Source organism: Fundulus heteroclitus, chromosome 2, assembly GCF_011125445.2.
Source record: "Fundulus heteroclitus isolate FHET01 chromosome 2, MU-UCD_Fhet_4.1, whole genome shotgun sequence".
Lineage (NCBI taxonomy): Eukaryota > Metazoa > Chordata > Actinopteri > Cyprinodontiformes > Fundulidae > Fundulus > Fundulus heteroclitus.
Window position 1 is genome coordinate 36,188,728 of NC_046362.1, and position 6,778 is coordinate 36,195,505.

Consider the following 6,778-nt stretch of genomic DNA (forward strand, 5'->3'; position numbering starts at 1 on the left):
TGCTTCAATAATGATCATGTCCAGATCCAAAGAATCTGCAGAATAATAACTTAGTGATTTAAAAAAAAAAAAGCTAATCATTTATTTTGTTAATAGCCCAAGGCTGGCTGATTGTTGGATGATAACTCAGCCGTCAGAGCTCTGGGTTCGGTTCCTGTCCTGCAGAACCATGGATGTGCTGCCAGGAGCACTGTGTAAATACGGGATCGGTCTGACCAGCATCTGCTGGCAGAGACGAATTAAAAACAGCTCAGATACGTGGAGGATCATGCAGAAGGACACCTGAACAACCAGATGTTTGCTGTAGAAATGCATGAACGTCACGTAATACGGAGAATAAGGAGCGTGCACTTTTACCGACTGCCTGTCTCACTGGATTTCTGCTGCTTTTCACCTGAAGTTGATTTTCTTCAGCTTTAAATCTCAATACAATAAGATCTGAAACGTTATCATACTCCTTGAAATGTCCACATTTGGTCCGGGTGCAACTGCAAACACAAAGTAGGTGTAAAGAAAAAGGCTTTCTACATTTTCTATAAAAAACAATCTGAAGAGTGTGGCTTGCAACACAGAGATGGTGGTGCTCTATGATAGGAAGCATACAGGCTCCTTTCCTACCTCCTTCCTTCCTGCACTATTCGGACAGCACTTATCATGGCGACCGCTGATGCACTCCAGCTTTGGCTGGAGAGTCCTTACCAATTAGAGCTTGGCTGCGTCCCAAAAGGTCTAATTGGTAAAGACTGTATGCTTCCTATCATAGCTCCTTTAGCATAGGGAGCTCACAATCTGCCTTACCAGCGCTGAGGAATCCCACAATCCTTTGTGTAACATGACGTATAAGCAGAGGCGTCCTCACGGAAACTAAGGGAAATGTCCGGAGAGAAGAGGTTGTGCACTTTGCAGTTCATTTTCTGGAAGGCTGTAGGCCCGGATTTGACTAGAATCATCCATGTGTGTTTCCGTCGCTTAATGACGTCAGAGTTAAAGGCTGTATGAAATCAGCACAGCAGTCTGAAGCTCCTTTCCTCCCCATAAAAGAGTTCTGACTGTTGACCTCATGAAAGACTATTATTAAAAGGTTTCAGATGCAGCCTGAGAACTCAAAATGGAGGGGAACGACTTCGTAAAGTGCTTTGAGATGACGCGTGGTCAGTTGGTGCTTAATAAATAAAATTTAATTGAGCTTTGTTCAGTACAAAAAGCTGAGGTTTGATTTAAAAAACAACCTATTCTAAGTTGAAAAACTTTACATTCTCAAATACCATCAAAATTGTTCATGTCAACTTTTAAAACTGTCATAATTAGCAAATAAGTGCTGATGCTGATCATCATTAGTAGCAGACAACAGTCGTCAGTCCCATGTTGAGCAGACTGAATAAAGAAGCGTTGATTTGGTGCCAGTTGACCCTAAAGTGAGCAAAAAGGTTTGTTTCTTTTTTTTTACTATGACATTTTCCTTTTTATTGATGTGTTTTAACATTTATGTCTTTTCTTACATGCAGGAAATGTGCTTTTCTTCCACACTGTGATTCAAACGTGTGGAAGAGATGCAGAGATGCTGGAAAACCTGCTGTCTGCAGAATCTCTGCATTTACGTGAAATCTGTGTCGCTGCTGCCGGCAAACTGCACAGTTTGCTTGGTTTCTGTTTTGTCTCTATCACGTTTCTCTCTTCTTTGGCTTCTTCAGTGCAGACAGAAGGACTTGAGGTCGTCTGCTTTGTTTCTCTAGTGTTTTTTTCTCTTCCTTGCTCTGCCTTCTCGTGCTTTTGTTACAATCCTGCACAGAGAAAAGTGCTGACGACCCAGCCCAACAGCATCCTCAGCAGATTTTCGAGTGTTTGGAAGTTCCTGCTTCCCACTTGTTCCCTTTTTCCCAGCTGTAGACACACAATGTGTGGCCTAAAGTCTCCACTTTTACAGAAAACTGGGAGCTGAACGGGTTCTGTTCACCACGCTGTGACGATGTCTCAGTGTGTCTGGTGTACCCGAGAGTGAACGAATGCATTGAAAGACGGCATCTCCATATTTAGACTATAGAGTATATGAACCGTTCAGACAGAAATTCCTTGATGCAATGAAAGATAACATGAAAGCATTCTGCCTGCAAGTTGTTGTGGCGTCGGAAAGCAGAAAATGCTCGCAATAATCTTAATCCTGTCAAACATCCAAAGCATTCGCAGCAGCAGGGAGGTGGAAGCCGGCTGAACCAGGGTCCGTTCATCCGTCTCGTGCTAAGGCTCAAGATTCTGATATTTGAGCTAAACAACAGAAAGGAAACGTAGCCTCAGAGCTTCGAGACGTTTCACTTAAACATTTCAGAGCTGCAACGACAGCAAGGTTTTCCAGAGAAACAATAATCCTGTGGAATAAACTGCAACTGTCATTATTTTAACAAGAGCTGGAAGAACAAACTTGATGTTTGTAGCTGCACATTTCTTTTAATCTGAGGACGAAATGTTTAAATAACTCTACAGTATTTCTTTCCACTGTGAATGTTTCTCCTTACTTGGTTGCTGGCACACCTGGATTTTCCCACTGTGGGACGGTAAAGGATTGTTCTCTTTGATGTTTACAGATTTACTCGATTCCCTCCAGAATTAGATTTAGACAGTTTATAAATGTTGGACATGAATGGCTGCCCCTACTGTCAATAACTCTTATCTAATTATCTTGATATAATGAAAAAGAATTTTTCACATTTTCTCAAAATACTAAGGCGTGTGGTCGGGGCCACATGTGGTGATTTGAATTTATAAAGCGATTATGGGGCCCAAAAAAAAATCTGCGCTTTTCACGTTGCGCCTAATATAATCCTTCATTGTTGCCGTGCTTTGGAGTAATTAATCATTGTTTGTGCATCTACAGAGTTCCAGCAAATAAACTTGCTGACAAGCCACGGTGATGCATTTAGGAACCAATCATAATCACCAAACCCACACATGAGCTCTCATTTTATTAATCAAATCACACATTTGCACCTGATCCACCACAGGAGGAGTTTAGGTTGAGGGAATCAGAACCAAGCATCTAAGGAACAATATTGTAAACCTGAAGCAAAAAATAAATTCATAAAGTTGGATGTTTTCAGTTGTTTTGTCGTGTTTCTGGGTGAAGCTTTAATTGATTTTGTGTCCCAGTTAAAAAAATAACGTTTTTTATTCCATTCCATTTATTGTTATGACTGGCAGTGGAACACCCAAAGCATGATGCTGCCACCACCGTGCTTGGCGTGTGTCATAGTTGCCTCCTCCAGCAACCCTTTTCCATGTGGTCAACTGTAGCATTTATGTTTTCTTTTGGGGAAGACTTTGGTCTTTGCTGTTTCTTTACCAGATGGTTGATCCCACTGGAAAAAAAAATGTCAAGAAAATATTTTTTGCAAAAGAAGTCGAATCTGTTGCTAACTAAAAATGCAACGTTTCTGAATGTACATTTTTCTGACTGTTCACATGAACGTGACACTGGGATTCAGGGCCCCTTTTTGTCCGGACCTTATTCTGGTCTCATTGTTCCCACACTCTGTCTCCCAGCCGTCGATGAAGGCTCTGAGAGGGAAATCCAGATGAAAAAAGTAAGCGCAGCACAACAAACTCACGTCTCTGCTGTGAAAAGGGGAACGTGACCATAGGTGAGCTCCGGTTCTTGCTTCCCTCCATAAACACACACGCGGTGCCGGCAGACGCTGGGTGGAGGGATGGGATCAAACGACCCGCTTCTCTATTGTTTTTCAGGTTTACGAAGCCTTGAGGAAAAAGAAGCACAGAACAAACAGCTCTTCGCTTTGTTTGATGTGTTATTTCCTTTTTCACAAAACTACGAGAAGCTTCGTCTACAAAGCTCCAGAAAGCACAGATGTCATATTTAGAGATAGAGTTCAACAAAAGTTGTTTGGTTAAGAATGAAGCACTTATCAAAAAATGTTTTTTTTTTTGTAGCCCCAACAGTACATCATGAACTCAGAGCATTCATTTTATGAATTTATTTTGTGTTGTTAGATAAATATTAAACCTATTTCCTATTTATTTTTTAAGTTACATTTTAAAACTATGGAGCCCTAGAGAGGTCATCGCAAAATGTTTTGCATGTTGAGAGAATGTGCGCTCGTTTAACTAAATTGTGCTCTCGTTTAACTATATTGTGAGCTCATTTTACTAAATTGAGCAGTAAAACGAGGGCACAATTTAGTGAACATGGTTATAGAACATTGTGTGCACAATCTACTTAAACGTGGCCACAATATGTAAAACGTGCACTCAATATTGTCTTGACACATGTAAACATGAGCACGTTATAGTATATTTGAGATCTCGATCTACCGAGGGCTCAATCTAAGGAAAACGTGCTCACAAATTATCACGACCTGGAAAAAAATATCACTTAAACTGAGCTCTCCGTATAAAACAGCCTAAAATTACAAAAGACAGCCTTGCAGCCCATTGGTCAGACAGGAATATAATCAGCTGGTTCCAGGGTCTTGGCTGCACCCCTGAAATTCAACCGTAAAACTCAGTCGTTGTGCTCCATGTCTATATTTACAGAGATGAAAAGAGATAAGAAGAGTTTTAGCATAACGACCAAACGTAAAATAATTTTTCACTACAACCAATGAAAGCTAAGTTAAATCATTGCTACATCTTGCTTCTGAAATCTGTAACCCACTCCTACCGTTGAAAGCACTCAATAAAGATCCTTCTAAACTAATTTACATATCTGAAATGTAATTTATTTTAGTAATTCACTTCAGTTTATTTACATGGCACCAATCAACAAGGCACTTTAAAGTCATTTCTGCCAAGACAGGTTGGTGAGAAAGTTTCCTATCTAAGGAAACCCAGCAGGTTGCATCAAGTCTCTCCAAGCAGCATTCACTCCTCCTGAAAGAGCGTAGAGCCACAGTGGACAGTCGTCTGCATTGTTGATGGCTTTGCAGCAATCCCTCATACTGAGCATGCATGAAGCGACAGTGGAGAGGAAAACTCCCCTTTAACAGGGAAGAGAACCTCCAGCAGAACCAGAACCAGGCTCAGTGTGAGCGGCTATCTGCCACCATTAACCAGGTCTACCCGAGTGGGGAAGCCAGCACATTGTTACCGAAGTGTCTCCTTGGAATAGGTTGATATATATATATATATATATAACAGTTTTTTTTAAAGATGGAAATGGAATGAATATGTCTTGTTGTGTCTGCGTGTTATCTCTAATTATGTGCATTCTGAGCCGGTGTCTGTCTCATAAAAAATGTAATTATGGCAACACATAATAACAATAAAGCTTCTTGATTTTTTTTAAAATAAATGTTCCATGCTATTCTAATTTGATAAAAACAAGATAAAATCCACCTTGTCAGACTGGCTTCCTGTGCAGTATAGCGAATATGGAGATCTTACGCAGAATCCCATCAGCAGGGAAGACTGGATCGTCCTCCTGCAACAGTTTGTACTGAAACCAAAGCGACAAGCGATTCAATTGTATATTTTTTTAATTCATGCAATTCCTTGAAGTTAAATAAAGATTTTTCAGCCAGTCAGTAAATTCTAATGATGTTTGCAAACAAAGTTTAGCTGTGCATTTCATGTTTTATGGTATGTTGAGTTTAAAACGTGCTTCAGAAAAATAATCAGACGCCTTAAATGGGACAGCTCACTGCTACAGCAAGTGAGAATAGCTCCAATTTAAACTAGCCAGGAACAATTGTTTTGAAGTTTGTAGCAATTTCCTTAATTTGAATGAGATAAATGGATTGTAATGAATGTGGTCTTTAGTTTCTAATGTGGGTGGTGAATGATGGCCACCATGTAGAACGTCACAGAAGGTCGCCTTTGAGACGTGTGCAGAGAAAGAAATTCATGGTGTAATTATTGTGCAAAGACATTAGCTACAGATTTTACCTGTGCCTCCCCTCTGAGAGGAAGTTTAAGTGTCTGGGTAAGAGGAACTTCTGACCGCAGACCACACCATCTAAACAGGCAAAAAAAAAAACATTTAAACAGGAAACAGATGCAAAACTACCCCTACATGACTAAAATGAACAAATACACTAAGAGGAAGAAGAAAAAACAATAAGCGCAGACTGTGCAAAACAGGCTTTTCAACCTAACGAGAAATGAGACAAAACAACAGATCCAAAGACACAAAACCCATTTGTGATTATTTTTGTCTTATTCAGGCTTGTTCTTTGATCCCAAGGAGGGGAGGGGGGGGGCCCCTATTGTCTGATTGTCTGTTCGCTCATCTGTGCAAAGTCCGTTCAAGTCAAATAAACACAAAGAGAACAAAAAGAAGAATGAAATTCACCTGGAACCCCAAGGCAAGACAAACAATCAGAACAAAATAATGAAGACAAATCTTCCACATGAACTCAGTGGCGAAGCTGCAACTGGGAGCATCTGACCTTTGACTTTTTACCTCCCTATACCAGGAAGGAGTCAAGAATAAAATCTAAAGACATCTAAACAGGCTGCAGAGCTTCAGCAGAACAAAACACAGACGGATAACTTTTTAATATGGCAAGGCAAAGGCAAGGCAAGGCAAATTTATTTATATAGCACAATTCAGTACAAGACAATACAAAGTGCTTTACATGATTAAGATATACCAAAATAATAAAATGTAGATAGAAAATAGAATAAAAGCAAGTAGGGATAGAATGTAGTAACAAAAAAGAACATTAAAAACAGTAAAACTGTTTAACCAGAACAGTCAAAGGCAATTTTAAACAAATGTGTTTTTAATCTTGATTTAAAGGAACTCAGGCTTTCCACACTTTTACAGTTT

General features: G+C 39.9%; 1 long non-coding RNA gene across 1 annotated transcript; it reads right to left on the reverse strand.

Annotated features, from left to right (window-relative positions):
- Positions 1 to 3,303: 3,303 nt before the first annotated feature.
- Positions 3,304 to 6,453, reverse strand: LOC110368565. The gene is made up of 5 exons (XR_004932207.1): positions 6,299 to 6,453; positions 5,893 to 5,962; positions 5,344 to 5,443; positions 3,436 to 3,746; positions 3,304 to 3,350 (listed from the first exon to the last, which is right to left on the reverse strand). It is a non-coding gene; the product is annotated as an uncharacterized LOC110368565 (long non-coding RNA).
- Positions 6,454 to 6,778: the final 325 nt, after the last annotated feature.